Source organism: Carlito syrichta, unplaced genomic scaffold (assembly GCF_000164805.1).
Source record: "Carlito syrichta isolate Samal-C Ts95f unplaced genomic scaffold, Tarsius_syrichta-2.0.1 Scaffold313465, whole genome shotgun sequence".
NCBI classification, from domain to species: Eukaryota; Metazoa; Chordata; class Mammalia; order Primates; family Tarsiidae; genus Carlito; species Carlito syrichta.
Genome location: NW_007257561.1, coordinates 60763 through 70683, shown reverse-complemented (window position 1 = coordinate 70683; position 9921 = coordinate 60763). Strand labels below are relative to the sequence as shown.

Genomic DNA, 9921 nt, shown 5'->3' with positions numbered 1-9921 from the left:
AGTTATGCAAGTCAGAAGACAACAACGCGATATGTTTAAAGTGCTGGGAGCGAAAATAACTATTAAGTGGACTGGATAAAGAAAATGTGGTATTATGCAACCATAAAGAATAATAAAATCACGGCCTTCGCAGAAGCTTGGACACAGTAGAAGACCATCATACTAAGTGAACGATTAAAGAAAAAAAGAACCGAATGGCACATGTTCTCACTCATAAGTGGGCCCTGATCACTAATCATATTAGCACAAAGGTGAGATTGGCAGTTGCTGGGCACTGCAAGGGGGAAAGAAGGAAGAAAGAGGATGAGGGGGCACATGACAACACAAAGGGTACCTGGTCCACTAGCAGGAGGAATGAGGGCTACCTAAAAGCCCAAACTTCACCTTCATGCAGCCTACTTATGGAGTAAATCCTCACTTGTATCCCACAATCCCACAAGAAATAAATAGATTTTTTCACTCAATGAAAACTTTATACTGGAAATTCTTGAGGAACCATTAAAAAAGTCAAATGAAGAAGAGTAACTACCATAAAACGCACGCAATCAGAAAAGATGGAAACACTATGAGGGAAATAGGAAACAAATATAAAATAAATAGCAGCCGGGCTCGGTGGCTCAGCCTCTAATCCTGCGCCTCTGGGAGGCTGAGGTGAGTGGACTGCCTGAGCCCGCGGGTTTGAGACCCGCCTGGGCAACGAGACCTCATCTTTACAATAAATCAAAAAATCAGCCGGGCGAGGTAGCACATACCTGTAATTCTGGCTACTCGGAAGGCTGAGGTGGAAGGATCGCCGGAGCCCAGCAGGTCGAGGCTGCGGTGGCCGGGAGCGGCCACTGCACTCCAGTCTGGGCGACAGAGTGAGACTCCAACTCAAAAAAAAAAAAAAAAAAAAAATTTAAATAAATAAATAAATAGCAATATGGTAAATTTAAACCTGACTCAATAATTGCATTAAATGTAAATGGCTTCACTGTGACTCACTTCACTCTGATGACCTTTTGGTGTGTCTATGGGCTACAGTTCTCAGTATCTTGAACACTAATCAAGGTATAGCTGTGAAATTATGTTGTCGGTGTGATTAAAGTCCATCATTAGTTGACTTTAAGTAAATGAGGTTATCCTAGATATCTGGGTGGGCCTTGTTCAATCAGTTAAAAGGCCTAAGAGTAAAGCTGAAGCCTCCCTGTGAATGGTGGCATCTGCCAATCCTAAGCTCTGGTTTGCCTTTCCTGATGACCCGCCCTATAATATCAGACTTGCCTTTCCAATTTCCACAATCACATAAGCCAATTCCAGCCAGGCTCGGTGGCTCAGCCTGTAATCCCGCTCTTTGGGAGGCTGAGGTGAGTGGATTACCTGAGCCCACGGGTTTGAGACCCGCCTAGGCAACTTGGCGAGACCTCATCTCTACAATAAATCAAAACATTAGCCAGGTGTGGTGGCATGTGCCTGTAGTTCCAGCTACCTGGAAGGCTGAGGCAGAAGGATCACCTGAGCCCAACAAGTCGAGGCTGCGGTGGCCATGAGTGTACCACTTCCAGCCTGGGCAACAGACTGAGACTCCAACTCAAAAAAAAAAAAAAAAAAAAAAAAAGCCAATTCCTTACAACAAATCTTCTAATCCATATCTCCTACTGGTTCTGCTTTTCTAGTTGAACCCTGACTTATACACTCAACAATGAAAAGGCTTTTTGAGTAGATAACAGCAAAACTCGACAGTATGTTGTTTACAAGAAATGCATTTTAAATATAAAGACACAGGTTAAAAGTAGAATAATGTAAATGTGTGTGTGTGTGTGTGTGTGTGTGTGTGTGTGTGTATCGTGCAAACACTAACCAAAAAAAGGCTGGAGTGGTTATATGAATACCAGACAAAGAATTTTATTTTATTTTATTTTTTGCTGCAAAAAGTTATTTTTTTATTTTTTATTTTTTGAGTTGGAGTCTCACTCTGTCGCCCAGACTGGAGTGCAGTGACCGTTCCTGGCCACCGCAGCCTCGACCCACTAGGCTCCGGCGATCCTTACGCCCCAGCCTTCCAAGTAGCTGGAACTACAGGTGCGCACTACCATGCCTGGCTAATTTTTGATTTATTGTAGAGATGAGGTCTCGTCAAGTTGCCCAGGCAGGTCTCGAACCCGCGGGCTCAGGCAATCCACTCATCTCGGCCTCCTAAAGCGCTGGGATTACAGGCTGAGCCACCGAGCCTGGCAAAAAGCTTTACTTGTATTTGGTCCAGGGCTGTTAAAAAGCTGCCTCGTGGCTGGAGGGGGAGGCTCAGGCAGAAGAATCCCTGATACTTTGAGAGGGGACCCCCGCCCCCCCAGAGACCGCTGGGCTCCTAGCTGTGCTTGACGGCGAGCCTTTGGAAGAGATACTCGCCCAGCCCAGGCTCGGCCCTGCCAGCCTGCAAAGGTTGGTCAGGTGGTCACCCATCTTCTTGATGAGTTTCACTTCCTCATCTAGGAAGTAGTTCTCCAGAAAGTCACAGCGATGCGGGATCCCAGGGCATGAAGGTCCAAAAGGCCTTGGTTCAGGCTCTTTCCCAAGGTCATCGCAGCTTCCATGGCATCCAGGGTTTTACCCCACTCACCTTGAGAGGGCTTCTGGATATCCTGGAAGAGGGCACGGCCGCCACGCTGGTTTTGCATCTTCAAGAGACCATGGGCGCCCTCGTGCTTCTCCTCCGCCGATTCGCGGAAGAAGTGGCCCAAGACTTCCAGAGCCACACCGTCATGGTTGAAATAGAAGCCCAGAGAGAGGTAGGTGTAGAAGGCCCGCAGATGCAAACTGATCATGCGGTTGAAGGCTGCCTCCGCCTCGCTGGAATAATTCTGACGAACCTGGGAGCTCATGGTTGGTCGGCAAGAAGGAGCTAACCACAAAAACAGTGGTCGCTGGTCCCAGAAACAGGAAGTGGCCGAGAAGGTGGTCTCGGAGGCTGCAAGTGGAGAAGAGATCGGAGGGCAATGGGAGGCTGGCAGGGAGGGAGTCCCGAGGTCTGTTCCGTCTAAACACTATTGAAGCGAGAGACATATCCGCGGGACCGCCAAACATGCTGCCCAAAGAATTTTAGAATGAGCAATATTAAAGGGGCTAACAAGGAATCATTTTATAACAGTAGATGAGTTAATTCATAAAGACATAACAGTCTATATGTGTATGTATCTAACAACAGAGCTTCAGAATACATAAAACAAAAACTGATAAAAATGAAAAGAAATCGTCAAATTCACAATTATAGTCTGCGATTTCAATCCTGCTTTCTCAGTAAAATATAGAGCCAATAGACAAAAATCAGTGAAGATATAGAAAACTTGAACAAGAGACAAAGGTGAACATTGAAATACCTGTTATGACTTAGCCTCAGAATTTATGTACTGGCATTTCCACCGGATTCCATGGGTCACATAGGGCCCAACCCTGATTCAGTGTGGAGGGCATTTCACAAGGGCAAAAATACCAGAAGATGAGAATCATAGGCAGTCATGTCAGAAGCTGGCTATTACAGAATAATAACAGCTAATAATAACTGCTGAATGTCATGGGTAGGGTTATCACCATTTAAAATTATAATGTACTACACATTAATATACTTTCTAGTGCACAGAAAGACTAATAGCCAATTTAATAGTTGATATTTTCTGTAGGCATCTTAAAGCAATGCTGTTCTTGCCTTTTTGTTTTCAGAGAAACAAAGAGATAGTTGGAGTCGATGCACACTGGTTATACAAACATTTCTACAACAAATAAAAATTGATTTTGATAAAATAGGGGCATAGACTGTGATAGTAGGAAGTGGGACCATATACCTGGGAATGGAGCTTGACAACAAATATGCAGAAGAATACGTATGTGTATTCAATAATATATATATAATATATATAATTCACATTATATAATTATAATTATATATATATATATATATATATATATAATACACATATATAATTCACATCATTTGAGGTTTTATGCCAAGAATCCCAGCGGGAGTTGGTCAGTGAGACAACTTGAAGGTTAGCAACAGCTAGCAGCCCCACTAGAGAGGGACCGTGCTGATGTGGAAACAATGTACTGGAAGACAATGACAATACAACTGATAGCCTTTCCCTGGTTTTGAGTTTGTAGAAACTGAATGGTTTTAATCATACCAAGATTGTAATCTTTCACTTTCAAAAGTATAAAAGCTTGTTTTTCCTATGTTGGATTTGCCAAAAAAGCAAAAGCACACTCCCAAAATATTGACATCCAAGACACTTAAAGCCTTTGATCAAAAAGGCATGTGTTACAACAGGAACCCTGACTCTTGTTGGCAGAGAAGAATCTTGGCTTGTGAAGCCTGTACACATCTGCAGCATCTCTCCAGTCATCATACCTGTGATCCAGCATCACACCTCCACCAGCCCCCAACTAAATCCTCCACAATGCACTGCCCAGTATGAGACTCAGAGGCTGGTCCTCAAGTAAAAGAGGCCCTAGGAACACCAACAGTTTCTCTGCTGATGTCAGTTTTACTGTTCATGTACAAGTGAAAGACCATATCCTCAAATGGTCCCTGATATCTTGTTCACTGATTTGCCCAAGCATGTGATACGATCCCATTGGAAACAAACAAGAAGGATCTTTTAATGGCTAGTCTTCAAAGAGCAGGGGAAGTCTACAGTTGGTGACTGCCATTTGCATTATTGGTTGACACCGAGAGTGGCCATGAGGGGCCAAAATGTAAGAATTCTTTGGGAGTTTAAAGAAATACTGCAGTGTAAACTCCAGGAAGGCAGGAACTTGTGATCTTGCTCATCACTGACCCCTCAGCACCTGGGACAGTGACTGGCACCTGGTGGGCACTTCAGTGTTTGCTGAATGATATATGAATTAATTTCACTTTTAAAAGTCTTGCTGAGCTGGGCACGGTGGCTCAGGCCTGTAATCCCCATACTTTGGGAGGCCAAGGTGAGAAGATTGTCTGAACCCATGGTTTCGAGATCAGCCTGAGCAATTTGGCAAGACCTCATCTCTACAATAAATTTTTAAAAAATTAGCCAGGCTTGGTAGTGCATGCCTATAGTTCTGGCTACTTGGAAGGCTGAGGTGGAAAGATCGCCTGAGTCCAGCAGGTTGACACTGATGCTGGGGTGGCTGTGAGAGTGCCACTCCACTCCAGCCTGGACAGCGGAGTAAGATTCCAACTGAAAAAAAAAATTCTCGCTGAAACATTACTCCATAGCTCTTTGGATTGAGAATCTGGAGGCTTTACTCATTACTAAGATTCATTCCTTCTTTTCACAAATTCTTTATATGGAAAAGTTCAAGCATACAAAAAAGTTGAAAGAATAGTAACAAACTTTTGTTACAGAATAATAACAAACCACTATTTAGGTTTAATAATTTTAATAATGTATTGCATTTGATTTATCTCTTTTAATGTTATAAATACATTTATGTATATGTATATAAATATAAACATGGGTACATTATATAATATGTACTACACTGTGTATGCACATATACTATGCATATGTAAATATGCACATATATATTTAGGTAGGCATGTGTATCAGTTAGGGTTCAATCAGAGAAGCAGAATGCTACATATCTGTATATGTTTATATCTGTACAGCCTCTGTCTTCATGCTTGAAGTTGACAGGACAAGAGTTAAGAAGGGGAGATCAGTGTAAAATGGAGACGACCAAGGGCAGGCTGGAACTCACTAGTATGAGCTGGACCCTCACCAGGATCATCAGTTGGCTGGTCTTCAGAGAGCAGGAAAATCTACCACTGGTGGACTTCTGCCATTCTTGTCACTTCCAACCCTGATGAAGTGTGTTCTACTAAAGCCAGGGACCCTTCCTGACGGAGATAAGCACACATACCTGGCCCAGGAGCTGGAGAAGCAATCTGGGGAAGGCTGAGTGCTTGCAGGTCCTGCAGGACAATGTGCAAGTGCTGCAAAATGGCTGCAGCACCCCTTCTGCCCTGAAAATCTTCCATGTTCCTTTCTTGTGGCCCACCCTACAAAGAGACATAGGAGAGAGGGAATTCTGGGATAGTAGTTCAGCCTAGTCAAGTCGACACATTATAAAGCCACCATTTCAAAGTAAGTTTCAAAAATGTTACCACTTCACCTCTAAATGTTTCAACCTTCATCTCAAAGGTCCATTCTTACATGGCAGGAGGGAAAAGCCACCTGAGGAACTCACAATGGCAAATGCTCAGCTTTCACGTTAGTACGAGTGTTTGAAACAAGTGCATTGTTGCAGTTTGAGTTTACTGACACTTAACACAATATCTTCTTTTCTAAAAAGACTTTGTTAAATATATCTGACCAGGTCTGGTATTGATTTTTGTTATCCTTCACCAAATGCAGAATGAAACCATCAAAATGGTTTTGACAAATGCTGAAGTTTTTTTTTCCAGGATAAACCAGTTTGCATAAAACTTCTGGTGGGGAGCCCACTTCCCAACAAATAGCTTGAGCGTCAAAATGAGTCTTTTAACAAATGGCTTTTTCTCCTGTTCTCAAGCTGTCACTACAAGATTTCCATCTTGAAAAAGGGAAGTATTTCAAATATTTCTTCTTAGAAGATTTGGAATATTGGCGCTCTTATGAAATATCACTCTCTCGTGTTGTTTTCCTGTCTTGGCACTGCTTCGATAGCCATTACTACAAGAAAGTCTAAAGCTATTAAAAAATGTATTTATTGTCTCTCATTAGAGTCAAAATATTCCTTTAGCTGCTGAAACTTGTGCTGAATTAGGAGCAGCAGGGGAAGAATTTGTAACCAAGCAAAACTCCATAGCAACAAGTAATTAAAGATGATTATAACTGGTAAGACATTTATTAAAATTTTTTTAATTCTTGGGAAAAATTGAACATGGAAGAGCATGTCTCAGAATTTTCAAGGCGTGTAGGTTGGCAATACGTAAGAACCATTCATGTTAGATTCAGTCATTCAAAAAGTGAGTGCATATTTTAAGCTTAAGAGAAAGCTTTGCTTTGAGAATTCCAACAAAATCAACTCCCCAATTAAGACCAGGTTGAATTTTGCATGTAAGCTTGTTGCAACCCTGAGTGGATTCTTCCTCAGTGACTTCATTCCTGTTGGTATGATTTCCAGAGGAGTTCAGAAAAGCTTATTTAACCCACATATACCCAAGTTACAGCTCTAATCATATTACTTCAACTACATCAAACTGCATTGTTTTGGGGAAAATGTATTCTGAATTCCAAGTTGCAGTGCCAAGAATATATCTTCTCTGAACCCAAGAGCCTGAACAGGCTATTGTAGTGGGTTTAAATTTCATTCAGTAGAATATAACTCTAGGTTAGCACTGCCCAAAGCTTCTCCAGGAAACTTCTCAAAAAGGGGAAGAGGTATGGGAGTCTATGATCAAATAAACTTAGGAAGTGCTGCATCCTCTCTCCATCCTAGGAATTTTCAGTTCATATGAATACATTAATTCTCCTAGAAGTTCTACAGGAAAGGCACTGCTTGAATTTCTTTAACCTAATGCTTCCCAAATATATTTGACAACAGAACCTTTTTTCTAAGGAAGAGTTAATAAACCTTGGCATTGTTAAAGTTGTAAGGGACTAATTCCATAGAATGTACTCTGTGAAATATTTTTCTGTCATAATCACTCCCTAGAGTAAATGAAATCATTGACTGCACATTGGCATCATCTGAAGAGTTTTAACACAACAGATGCCTTGGTTCCTGGCCCATAGGTTCCCTGGCATAAGTGTGAACTAGGAATCAGAATTTTTTAAAACTCCCAATAAATTCTTATGAGTAACAGATCTTTTAAATCTTTCCAGGGGACAGACATGAGGCTCAAGTTGTGGAGTTCTTGCCTCATCATTAGTATTGCTGACACATAGGCTGACTGGTCCCAAGTCTGTCCTGCCTAAGACATCTTACAGGGCTAAGAGCAATGCATGGCAAATCATGTGAAATCAACTCTTTAATTCAAAAAAATCTATTTATCTATCTATATCTATATATCTATGGTACCATCCACTATTATGATGTCACTAGAGTCATGTAATGACTTGCATAGACTCCTGGGCACTTTTGTCTTCATGGGCCCTACCCAATTAAAAATATATATTTAAAAATTATTTTACAATTCCACTGGAATACAGTCAAATATAATCTGAGCCGGATTAAAAATTAAAACATTTTCTTTAACCTTAAAAGTTCTTTTTTTTTTTCCTTCTGATTTTAAAAGAAATTAAAATGTTTTCCTGGGGACCTAAAAGTATAATTTGCTTTATGCCTCCCATACCTAATGGAGAAACCAGCCCTGGATGTGACTTCACTAAAAAAATACAGAGAAGAGTTTTCAGGAAACCATATTGGATTAAGTGTGACACCTCAGTAACTTGTAACCAGGTGCCTAATAATTTGTCACTGGATTTGAATACATAGCACTCAAAGTCACCAGCACTCTAAGGTATAGACTCATCTACTAGTCCAAAAGAGGGGCAGAGACTCTCTAGAGAAATAAGAATTGATGTGTTAAATGCTTAGAAGTAGGATTCATTGTTTTGTTCTATTAAAGTTATTTTGTTAAGTCTTGCTGTCTGTACAACATGGATAAATCTGGAGGACATTAAGCTAAGTGAAATGCCTGGCACAGAAAGGTAAATACTGCATGTTCTCACTTATATATGGACTCTAAAAGAGTTGAATTCACAGAAGTATGGAGTAGAAGATGGTTACTAGGGTCTGGGATGGGCAAAGGAGTGGACAGGGAAAGTGGAGGTGTTGGCCAAAGAGTTAGGAGGAATAGACTTTAGTGATCTCTTGTACAGAATGGTGACTATAAAAATAAGACTGCATTGTATACTTCAAAATTAACAAAAAAAGATTATTTTAAATGTTTTCACCACAAAGACATAAGTATACGAGGTGATAGATTGCTTAATTAGCCTGATTTTGAGCATTCCACATTGTAAACATGTAACAAAATATCACATTATACCCCATAAATGCATGCACTTATTCTTGTCCATTAAAAATATAATTAAAAAAGAAGTCTTCCTCTCTCCAATTAAAGTGACATGGTTTGGATTACTTGCAACGCAAAGTGTGGTTTATATTCCTGGGGGCTTCGTATCATTATTTAGGAGCTTGTTGAACATGTAGATTCTCAGGCAATTCATAGGCACATTAAAACTTGGGATGTATTCTGTGGATCATTGATTTAATAATCAGGCAAAATAATTGGTGATTCCTTGTTCCAAGAAGAGGGAGAAATATTAGAGCTAGACAAGAAACTTACCCATTAAAGTCAAATATTGTGGAGGTAACTTTGTCTACAGTGGAGCTTCAGGTGGTCAGACAGTACTACCAACAATAACAATAAGCTTGATGTAAAAACAACTGGACATTGCAAAAGAAGATGAAAGGCCTCCAGTGAGGAGGCTTTGACAGTCTGTCATCATCCCGCAGAACTTCCTAAGGCATTGTAGCATCTTACCATTGGACTGGGATTCAAGGAAAAGGCCACATTCTCTTGAGGTGGGAGCCAGGCAGAGTAAAATAAAGCAAAGTAGAAGCCCTAGGACAGGAAACTGAAGCCCAGACCAACAAGGAGAATTCATCCACAACTGAGCCACCACAGGTAGGCTGTTGAGGCTTAGATGCCATCTGAGCCAATCTGGAAGCAGGGTTAGGGCAGAACCATCAAGGGGAGTTCAGCCATGTGATATAGGGCGACTCACAGGGACAAAAAAGCTGCTAGCTAACAATGGCCACCACTGCAGATGAAAAGTCACCCCCGAGAACCTCCTCCTCCTAAAAATGCACACCAGCATAACAAGGTGTCCTTGTAGAAAAATCATTTGAATCCTTGCTGCAAAAAATATGCCAAACCCACTCAGTTAAATCTTTTTTTTTTTTTTTTTTTTTTTT

At 41.0% G+C, this 9921-nt stretch overlaps 1 pseudogene; it reads right to left on the bottom strand.

Annotated features, from left to right (window-relative positions):
• Positions 1-2344: 2344 nt before the first annotated feature.
• On the bottom strand, positions 2345-2858 carry LOC103273047 (annotated as a pseudogene).
• Positions 2859-9921: the final 7063 nt, after the last annotated feature.